Here is a 12,386-nt window from a genome sequence, read left to right on the forward strand (position 1 = left end):
TTTCCCATGCATTTCCCATTAGTTTGATTCAGAGAATTGATGTGTTTGTATAGAAGTTCTAGGTGGTTCGTAAACAACTTTTCATGTGCAATTACACCGTAGGCTTGTAACCGAAAGCCGGTTGAATTTTTTTAAGTGTATGAATTCCGAACCGTCTTCCCACTTTTGTACGAAGCACCGAACTAAAAATAGTTATTCAACGGCACCGCAATTTAAGCTGTATCGTGAGAGAACGTGGCCAGATGTAACGTTTAGTCAGATATTCCTCTCTTGGTGAATCGCAAATAACATCCAGAATGAGTTGGTCCGAACGGGAAGTGAAGTGAAGCTGCTGGTTCACAGGATTGTTCCAACGCAATTTTTTGTTCATTTACATGTATTCGTTTTAAGCATTTAGTAATTTATTTGTAATAAACACTTTAAGTGGGCTATTTCAAAAATTGTTAGGACTATTTATGTAAGTTTTTTAAACATACGCGCAGAGTGTGAGTTGGTTATTTTTAGTGAATCGTAAGCAGTCCGAGTTGAAGGAGTCAATTATTCGAACGCACTGATGTGGCCTTAAAACATAGGCTACATTAAAAATTCAGTGACTATTCAAAGTCTTTTTAATTTAAATGAACTCATTATGCACTTTATCCGTGTTTCTATTTTCCAATTACTTAATTCAAATAGTTATTACTTAATGCCATTCTCATTATTTATGTAAATGAGCATGATCATCAAAGTATATACGAAAATGGGCCACACATGCTCAGAATTATAAGCCTACATATAGATTTTCCTACAAGCCAACAAGCAAATTACATTTAGACACGAATAAAGAAGTAAACAAGGAAGATAAATACAAATACCTGTTGTATAAGTCTGCAATCCCCTGTTGACTCATGAAAGAGCCACAGAGTCATTTGGCTCTCGCAGGGAGAAGCTGATTCAGATGCATCATACATATTCAGTGTGCAGCGCTGAAGGAATTCCCATTTGTTGGTTTTAGCTGAAATATATATTGTGACCTTCACAGCTTCACAACTTCACTCTTTCCCCAAAGGAATCTGTGGCTTGTTGACCAAACCACAGGAGCAGCTGTGAATATTTCATTCCAGAAAGGTTGCTTGGAGAGCAGCAATAGACAGGGCTGATTTTAACAGCCCCGAGGGTAGCGGCACCACTGCATATTTTTGGATCTAGATGTGGGGATATTGAGCCAAGCCCAAGGAGTTCCAGTAACAGGGGTCCTCTTCTATCATTAGTGATCAACAGGTCTCCGAAACACGCTAACCTCATGTCAGCGAACACAAAAGAGCGAAAGTGCTAAATATAGTGGCTTTTCAGACTGCACTTACAGCACGTGTTAAACACAAGGCCAGTTCAGACTGAGATTTGGATCTGTTATGATCTCTCGAGGTTTCCAATTTCTGTTCAGCAGGTGTGTCAAACATTTGCCTTGGCTTTGGCTGAGATGAAGCATGTGTTTATCAATTCAGCTCGAATGAGTGAGAGAAACAGAGAGAGCGAGTGCCTGCCAACTCCAGACAACTCCGACCCTTCAGGAGAACAGAGAACTGAATTTACAAATTAATACGAAGCCATATTCTACATTTGAATGTAAGTTAATACAACCTAAACGGCGGAGTATTTTTCTTGCTTTTTTCATCTGTACTGGGATAGGACCAACAGTACTTGTCAAATGTGATTTGAAAACGTGAAATTATCCAATTGAGATGGCAAGATAGATCTCAAGATCTTTCACAGACGGGCCTTTCTTGCCCAACCTAAAGCATGTGTAATGTTCATGTAACTTTGCTTTGGCAAACATCCCGCTAATAAAGCTGCATGTGTTTATTCAGTCCGTCAACCACATTAATGCATTTATCCAATAACATTGTTTTCTAAAACAGAAAATGAACTTGATTAAAGACAACTGCGATCTGTTTTGAGGATCTGCTTTAGACTTGGAAAAACATGAGGTTTTATAGCAGCTGAGGCTTTGTGGTTGCAAGTACATATTGACCATTTCATCTTCTTTCAATATAAACACATTGTTCTAAAGCAAAAAACACATAAAATAATCTTGTGTTTCAATTTCATCTCTTCTAAAGTGTTGTGGCCTACAGAGAATTGAGCAGAACTATTAATTGACCTGTGAATTGGGAGTCATCAAACTTTGCCACTGTATGATCAACAGTCGCTTCAGAACCACGGACAGCTCTGGTTTAGTCTTTATGGAAAGTTGGGCTGATTTGAATTGACAGCTACTGTATGTACAGTAGACTTAAGACTAGACATTCGAGGATTGCTGACCAACTGCAAGATTTCTAAATAGATTTTACGGAACCAACCGTCCTTAAAGTTAGTCAGCAAATTCTGATTCAAAGGGTTACATTAAGAACAGTTAATACAGAACATTCAACTTCTCAGTTGAATTGAATTCACATTTATTTTGTATATCGTTTCAAAGCGTCGTTACAAAAAATGCATTTACGTTACAGTTAAGAGTAATTTGTCATCAGGAGACTTAGGTGTCAAAGTAATGTCCATATTGCAGAAATGTAAAATTCCAAGCTAATACAGATCATGCTAACATCATGTATTCATTTAAGCAGAAACAGTGAGCATGTTAAAGCAATTTGTGTTTAAACATAACATGACACATTTAACAAAATGAACACAGAAATGTCTTTACCTCACTGATTAGCTATTGATTTATCAAATCTAAATCATCTTCAGATGGTTAAAAATGCAGCTGCCAGACTTATGGAAATCATATCTCCCCTGTATAATGCTCTTTGCACTGGCTGCCGGTCTTTTATAGAATTGAGTTTAAAATTGAACTGTTTGTTTTTAATGCTCCTAAATATCTCTGTGATCTTTTCGATCCAAATTCTCATCCCAAGGCGTCAATATCCGACACACATGGCACCAATTAGCATTAATATGAGACGCGCCTCCTATCCAGCGTCATCTAACTGACGCTAAAGGTTGCCATGTGCGTCATGTGTTTGGCCAAAACTGTGGAATAGGCTTGCGGATAAAAATATTTTAATAAGAATCCATCAAGTTTCAGTGTTTTGATACGTTCCCTCATTCTCATTTCATTGCAGTCTAAATTGTTTATATTGATTTTTTAGCAAGGTTTTGTACAGCACAGTTGGCAGCTACTGTTGTTTTTATTGTGCTTTATAAATACATTTTGATTTGATAGCAATGAAACCCCTTAACGCTCAGACATAGAAAACTTTCCCAAATGAAGCATTTGCATCAGTCTTGACAAAGTAACCAAATCAAGGCCTTCACAGTAAACAGCCTCAGAGATGCAGACGAACTGTATTAAAAAAGCAGTATGGGAGAAGTCTGATTTTGATAAGGATGGCAAGTTCTTCACCCGCTGGATGAAGTTATGTCAGGATCATGAACCCTTTCCATTTGTGGTGAGGAATAATGCATAAAACGTGTGAGGCGTGATAGTTTGTAGAAACCCTGAGCCCACCTGCCCGTTCCTCTCCTTCACCATTTGAAGGCATCCAAAAACATGCGATTGGATCAAACATGTCAAGAAGTGTTTAACCGAACAGACAGAAGGAACACAAACATATCTGTGGTGTTTTGACACAAACGCTTTCCTTTTTTAGTTTGTTCAAGGAAAGTGAAAATATAACACATTTTCCTTGCAATTTGCTTGATTTGATTGGGTTTTGCTGAAAAAGAGAAAGGAACTTGATACCATGCGTAACTATTTGCCATTTCCACATTTTTTCAGCGTTCCATCCACAGCATTCCATCCACATGCATTATTTTGTTTTCCTGTGGGTAATATCTGGGTGGGCTGGCGTGTTGTCACACATGGTGTGTGTGTGTGTCTGTGATGAGAAACCTCAGGGATTCTGCCTGCAAGCTTTGGAGGACTCTCAGCGGTGAGAGGTCTGGGAGCTCTCGTCTTCAAGGCTGCATTGCGTCATTACCAAACACTAGCATCTCGCTGGACATCTGGCCTTGACATGAAACTTACCCTTTATCACCTGCTTATTGGACAGAAAAACAAGTCTGGTTCCTCTCAAAAAGACACACGTCTTACCTTACTTCTTACAATGTGGAAGACTTACTTTTTTGTCAGAGACTGACGCCATTTGAAGCATTTCAACACCTGTCCTCCCTCATGATCGACTATTGGTGGTGCTAGTGGCAGAATTTCAAAGGAATTAACTAGAGTGTGTGGTGTGCAAAATGTTTTTTTTAGGGGATAGAGGATAGGTGGAGTTGTTGGTGATGAAAAAATATTGGAAAAGAATTTACTTTACTTTTGTTGGATCAGTCACTCATATTTAGTATTTTAGGACAAGCATATTAGACCCCAAAATGGGATCACCAATATTTTTTATGGAGGATTTCAGTGATAAAGTGTGTTTAAGCTCATGTTTCACGGGACAAATGGAATCCCAGTCAACCTGTTACAATAAAACTTCTGTCACCGTGAATTTTATTCAGAAATCCTGATGCTCTATCAGTCTACCCACTGAGGCGGATATTGAACAGAGATTCATGTAATTTGAACTTATTCCTGGAGTCTTTCCAGAGCTGTATGAATAAGACTCGACCTTCCTCATACACACCAAATGCTAATAATCACGGTTTTGAAATGTCACAGTCAATTTACCGGGTTAATGTGTGATAGTTCAACAATATCACTTGGACTCGCACAGTTCCGTATTGCGTGACAGCGCAATATCCCAATCCTACGAAATGAAATATCATTTTAATGATTGTGTCTGGCAAACGCTCTGATGTGTTCACTGAAAAATAAAGCAGGCCCAGCAAACTGGGCTATGCGCTTGATTTCCTTCGAACTGCAGCTCGGCTAAAGCATGGCAATTAGAGGGTTAATATTTCATTTTCATTTTAGGTGGCGTGACTGCCAAACGGCAAAAAAATCTGCACCATATGTTGAATGTCCAAGAGCTGAGGCTGAACCTATTGAAATTATAAAAACTGCAAAGAAAAATGAAAAAAGTGTTTTTTGCTGGTATTTGGCAACATCTTTTAAGGGCTGAGAAACGATGAGGTCCATTAATGCAGCTGGAACGCTATGTGAATTTTTCATCTATGCCTGATGTGTGGGAAGATCAAACATGCGCTCAGAAAAGCATAGATATATATATAAATTTCAAAGAAGAAAAACAAAACAGCAGGTGCTGCCTTTGCGATTTCATATGGCTATACACAAATTTCACATTCGATAACACATGTATAAATAAAGTCTGCCCTCTGTTGAATGTTTGTACATTACATACCCCATATGACATGTAGTGACGCTTTTAATGTAATATTATCGTATTTTTTTCTGCTGACTTCGGCGTGACATTTTATAAAGCAATCGCACAACCAGCTGCACCTCCAAAAAAAATACAAAATTTGTGTCAGACTTCTTTAACCTCTTGTCCTGAGACACTTCAGTGGTAAAATTACCCAGAAAGTACACATTTTAAAAGCCTTTTTAGAAAATGTAAAACACATGCTTCCCACATATGCAAGCAATAAACATCCCCTGGCCCTTTGTCACCAATTTCAGCCACAAGTCTAGATAGCTATAAAGGAGTGTCCAAAACATTTTTATTGCATTTAGTAATATTTTATTTATAAAGGCCTAATATAAACACACACACACACACACACACACACACACACAAAATCCATACAGTACAAAAAAATGTTGATTCTATTTAACTGCATTTTTCAATAGTGTGTTAGCTGTTTGTTTTGTTTTTTTATCCATGACAAGCTACTTTTTCAGCATAGTGCTAAAGTTTAAAGAAAGCCCTAAAGGATTATTAAGAACACCTGTTCAGTTTCTCATAATGCAATTATCTAATCAACCAATCACATAGCAGTTGCTTCAATGCATTTATGGCTGTGGTCCTGGTCAAGACAATCTCCTGAACCCCAAACTGAATGTCAGAATGGGAAAGAAAGGTGAAAGAAAGGAGCAATTTTGAGCGTGGCATAGTTGTTGGTACCAGAGTCACAATCTGCTTAGTTACTTGGATTTTCACTCACAACCATTTCTAGGGTTTACATAGAATGGTGTGAAAAGCAGAAAACCAGCATGCGGCAGTCCTGTGGCTGAAAATGCCTTGTTGATGCTACAGTAGAGGTCAGAGGAGAATGGGCCGACTGATTCAAGCTGATAGAAGAGCAACTTTGAAATAACCACTCGTTAAAACTGAGGTATGCAGCAAACCATTTGTGAAGCCACAACACGCAAAACCTTGCTCACCAAAACAGAGCTCACTAAAATTGGACAGTTGAAGACTGGAAAAAATGTTGCCTGGTCTGATGAGTCTCTATTTCTGTTGAGACATTTAGATGGTAGAGTCAGAATTTGGCGTAAACAGAATGAGAACATGGATCCATCATGCCTTGTTACCAGTGTGCAGGCTGGTGGTGGTGGTGTAATGGTGTGGGGGATGTTTTCTTGGCACACTTTAGGCCCCTTTGTGCCAACTGGGCATTGTTTAAATGCCACAGCCTACCTCAGCATTGTTTCTGACCATGTCCATCTCATTATGGCCACCATGTACCCATCCTCTGATATTTCCCTGACATTTTCGTGAAAAAGTTAAAAAATGCTGGCGGGGACAGGCAAATTAAAAAAAATAAATAAAATGTGGCAGGGAAAGAGTTTGTAGTAGTAGTAGTGTTAAAAAAGTAGTAGCATATAGTGTTAAATGTTTCATAAGAATAGGCTACCTTCAAGCTTAAAACTGCAACTCACCGAGCTACAAACTACTTATACAGTAAAGTAGTCAAAGTAAAAAAGAGAAATTGAGAAATTTTCCAGCCATGTATTGTTCAGTATAGTAGCTATTATTATTTTAACCGTATACTATACTAAATAAAAGTAAGAGGCACACTTTTGGTAGAGCACACAACCACATTAACACAGTCTCATCCCAAATCGTCATATAACTGACGTTTTGGGACGTATTTTGACCATACGTCAATATCCGCCTTTTTAGGGCCCCCTTAAACGTCGGTAGATGGCGATCCCGGGCCGTCATACAACTGACGCTTTACCTTTAACGTCAGTTAGGTGACGGGTTAGGTTTAGGGTTAAGTTTAGGTATGGGGTAGAGTTAGGATCCCATAACCTCATCTACCGACGTTTAAGGGGGCCCTAAAAAGGCGAATATTGACGTATGGTCAAAAGACGTCCCAAAACGTCAGTTATATGACGATTTGGGATGAGACCGGGTTGACCACATACATATTTGAGAAAGATTACATATGCTATAATTCATTTTTTATTTTTCTCATAGGTTTATGTCCTCCTACTGAAGAAAAATCTATTAAATTAGAACTAAATTCCCCCAAAGGCCATGTTTCCCTTGTATAAAAAGTTCCCAACCACAGTGTCACTCCCTAATTTGTTCACTAGCAGTAGCATTTGTTTTGTGTGGTCATTCTGTGGGAGCCATATTTCAAGTGGCACGTATTGATCTCTTACGAGCAACTGCAAGCTATTACCCTTTCTTGTCTCGAGACTAAAAAGGGTGGGCCAAATGACACAGCTTACTCTTGTTTCAACATTTTGAAAAATCAACCCATCAAAACTTACTGTAAAAACGTTGTGTTTTTCCAGTACGTCAGTGGGATGGGAGAAAGGACAGTTTGATGAAAAGGATGTTTCATAAAACCCTCCTAAAGACTAGCCTGCAACATGGGTTTGTTTTGAAAGAAAACAAGTGACATGAGACTGAGGAAAAGAACGCTAAACCAGCTCAAGTCTCTCTCATTGAGTTCAATTTCCTTATCTCTTCTCCTCTGGTTTCTTTCCAATATCCTTCTTCCATTTTTTTTTTACGGTGCCTCTCATGCAGGACACAAGTCATTGCAACAAGCACTTTAAAAACGAACATACTGTCTGGCCAAGGTAACAAATCCCATATGCCTCCGATTTGTAGTGTTTTTCTAAAATTTTTTAGATTGATCAGTGCAATGTGTCGTCCTGTACTTTTAAGCCTAAATATTTTAGACCCTCCAGCCGTCCATACTGTACAGTTTAGGCCAATCACATTTATCATGTGTCTTTCATTAAACATATACCGTAACAAATGTTCTGCCATATTTTGGACACAGGTGACATCAAACGTGGAGCATACAGAACTAATCATGAACAACTTGTATCTCAATCACAAATGTAGTGTTTTGCATTATTACCTTTAGGCCTTGATTATAATAAAGTAAGTCTCTTTCCTGCCCTGATATGTGATATATTTATCAAAACTTTAAATCAGATTGCCCACTTTAATGTCTGATCATAAAATTGGCCCTGGACTCACTAGACTGACAAGATCTGTGTTTGTTGACTTAATGCATCAGGAAGGGGATTTTATTTTTTTTGCTCTTGGTCAACCAGTCTTGGGGGTAGCACACTACAAATGCCACATAAAATAAAGATAACATAAAAAAAAGTATAATATCACAAAATGTACTATTACGGTCTAAATTAACTTTCTACAATTGTGATTCCTGCATAAAACACTTATGGTGGATTAAATTTCAGGAAAAATTGTGACGCTGATCCATGTTATCTAGTTTAGCTGTTAAACACAGCAAAAATAGCACTTGTAAGCCAAGCATAGTGCTTCAATTTTGGAGGAGAAAGATTTTCAATCTGCAGTTACATTTATTGTTGTTCAACAATTTATTGCGAAAAAAATCCAGTCATTTAAATAGGAATCTGCCCAATTAGGAATTTTGCAAAGGTGATAGTTTTCTCCATGTTGATTTCGCAACACGTCCAAGTTGGTCACATGGATTCGGGGTTACTCGATATTGTAACCCATTACTTTAAAATGTAACGTTCCCCAGCACTCTTGTTCAATCACAAACTTTAAAAGTGTCTTCTATTGCAGGCGGCCTCCCCTCCCTCATCTCCTTGTGAAATGTGGACCTGTGAGCTCTGCTGGTCTGTCTTTTCTCACCTCCACTCATTTGGGCCTTGATAAGAGCTCTCCAGCTGGGGCTCAGCAGGGCTGCGGCGCTTCATCACACAATGTCTTAGTGCGCTGTTCTCATTTACTCACGCTTCTATTGGCCCACGGCATCACGCTTGGTTTTTACAAGAAAGGCACTTTTAACCATATGTACACAATACAAATTAAGTTTACCTTGGCCAGCAAGGCTTAAAAGCCAGTGTCCTCAACCTTGCTTTAAAAGAGCTAAATAACTGTGGAGGGTCTGACATCAAACAAGAGAGGAACCCAGGGGGAACGGGAAAGGGGGAACATCTGACCAGACTCGAGCCTTCAATCTGAAAGGAACAGGAGCTGGGTGCCATGACATTTAATTAGCAAGCGCGTCTTACTCTGTAGTTTCCTTGTGAGTTTCAGTCACGGAAGAATTACATCTCCAGGATGTTTTTCATGGTGTTGTTTGCAACTATGGCCCTGCAGGTTGAAATTCAAAGGACATCATTTGCTTATGTTTGTCCATTTAAGGGGCATAATTACCTTCACGCTTCAAATAAACTAACTGCACAAACTAAGGACACGGTTGATGATGTTGTTGTTGAAGTGAGGTTGATTTTTCTTTCTTTTTAGTTTTGATGTTTTTAATGCCAGTGCTTCAATTGGTATGTGGAAATGGAAATAGTAGATGGAAATCTTTAGTTGTTGCATACAATTTAGCTGATTTTTCAAGATTTTGAGAGTCTCAATATGAGCCACCAGCATTAAAACTATTCCAAATCCCTAATTCTGTTGCGCAAAAAAATTATCTTAGGTAAACACAACCAAACAAAAGCAGTCAATCAAAGTTTCAGTTTCAGTCCAGTTTAAGTTTGGAAATATATTCACCCCATGCTCTTGGAAACATGACATATACTGTAGTATTGAGCAAGGAACTGCGTGAAAATACTTTTTTATTAATTGATAATCTGTGCCTTTAAGTAGCCTATAATTTGTGTGTAAAGGAATAAAGGTTTTTGGTGTCATTGTGACAAGTGGTATGTGAAAGTAGGCCTATAGTTAATAACTCAGTTTGATATCATAATCTATTTGATAAGTTAATAATTTTGAAGACTATTACAGTGCTATAATATTCCATTTTCAGTACTGTTTCATTTACAGTATCTGTTATATTAATGTGTATTACGTTTTGTTACTGTTTAAAACTAGTCAACGAATAATAGTAAGTGGAATGCAGATAATGCTGATCCTTGTTTGATGGGTCGATTATTTGTCGATTTGTTGGTAATGCCTTGGGTGTCCAGGAGGGGGAACGCGCTTTCGAGAGTTGCGTGTGTGTTTCTTCAACCTACTCTTTCCCTTTTTAAGGTAATTGCCACTCACAAAGCAATGTAAACTTTAACATATGTTGATAGTAGGCCTATATTTCGTTTTTATGAGTAAAAGAGTCGTTTTGTATGCGTTTGTTGTTGAAGAGTTTCATGCTAGAAGATGACGTTAACATAATGTTAGCAGCCGGAGACCTCGTGGCTTCGTCATGTTCGAGTCCCGCCATACACGAGTGTTTGCTGTGTCGTCTGAATTTAAACTAGCTAATCTTACGTAGGCTACACATATTTTTGCTGTAAGTTTTATTGTGTATTGATCACTATAAGGGTGAGTTCATGTTATGCTGAGACAATGAATATTGTTAAAAGTAGGCTACAACTAATTTTAGTGAGATGAGAACTCATTTGGAGTAGTAAAATGTCATTTGATAACTTTGGTTAAAACAAGTCACATTTCATGTGGTAATTTAGTTAAAAAGATCATTTAGAATGCAGTAGATACTTGTGACTGTGGTCCTGAGTCTGATGAGTGCATGAATATTGAAATGTATTTATTTTTGTATATTGTTCAAAAGCTCATTCAATAGCCTACAGACTTTTTAAAGGGAACATCATTTCAGGTGGAAACTGCAGTGAGTTTGATGTATAAGTACGTTTTTGAAGTTAAGGCACATTTTCCCAATATTCTAGGTTGATAATAATAGTTTGGGAGCCCACAGACTAACTGGTTTTGAAAAGATGCTTATTTTCACATGAAAACACCAGAAAACACTTAAATCTCTAAAATATACACTTGAGGGATGATGAAGGCCTCAGCGGTAATGATATCTTTCCACAGACTAAGAAATCCTATGTATCCTATGTCTAGCGAATAGGCTGTATAAAGACTGGCATATGTTTAGCATTCACCGGTTTTCCCATCTGCCCCGGCTGTAACCTGTGTGTGTGGGGGGCGGATGGCTGGTTGGTTATGGGTTGTCGGCCCCCCCATATACCGCTGGCCTACAAGCACTTCTCTCAACCCCACCACAGGTCCTCAGGCGGTGGGTTGTCTGAACTGCAGCAACCCCTGACCCCTTGTTCCCTAAATTCCATGGAATTGAAGAGATGAAATCAAAATGAGAAAGAAAGAAATGAAAACAGCCAATAACAACATCTAATTCCACACTATTACTGCAATATTCATGCACTGAGAGAAGAGTATTACATAATGCATGGATTAGCTATTATTAATAACTTGTATTAATTATATGTTAAAGTATGTGATGTACGTTTTTGAAACATATTGATGACTGAAGTTTTAGGGGTAAATCAGTTTTTAGGGTGAACAAGGCACCATACTGTATATCGTATAACATAATGAAAAATATTTTTCAAAATTTCACAACAACTATATACTGTATACACACATATACAGTAAGGTATTACATTTATATAACTTTTTATCATTTAAAATTTTATGTAACTTATTGTAACTTCTAATCATTATTATTATGAATAATTATCTATATCCTAAATACAAAAAAATGAACTACACAAAAATCATTATGGCATTTTATTCACACTTATAGCAGATTATGAGTCATTAAAAAAAGTTTCAATTCTAAAATGTGAAAAGTAAAATATTCTGCAGATGTTGTGGAAAAAGCTGGCAAGAGTTGACAGCCATCTGACAACAAAATCCTGTGTGCACTTAGCATGACAGACCACCAAACCACTGCCATTCTTTATCAGCGGCCTAAAGCCTTATTTCTTGATGATGAGTCTCCCAGACCAGGACACGCTGAAGATAGAGCCAGGATGTTCCTTTAATGCCAGATCATAAATGCCAGCACAGTGGTGCTTCTGGTCTGTATCCATCCCCTAGGTAAACCCACAATGCCACAAAAATCCACATGGCTGGAAGAGTTTAACTAGAAACTGACAGAGTGAAAGGGGAAGTCAACATTTAGCTGAGCTGAACTGTGAACTGGCTGAGGAGGTGTGGAACTCAGGCATGATGTCCCGGGTCAGGTTAAGTTTGTTTTCAGAGGAGGGTTTGTTAATAGGACATGTTTTAACTCCCACTTATAAATGAAAGTGTCATTTACAAGCG

The sequence above is a fragment of the Pimephales promelas genome, chromosome 19, assembly GCF_988280905.1.
Source record: "Pimephales promelas chromosome 19, fPimPro1.hap1.1, whole genome shotgun sequence".
In the NCBI taxonomy this organism is placed as follows: Eukaryota; Metazoa; Chordata; class Actinopteri; order Cypriniformes; family Leuciscidae; genus Pimephales; species Pimephales promelas.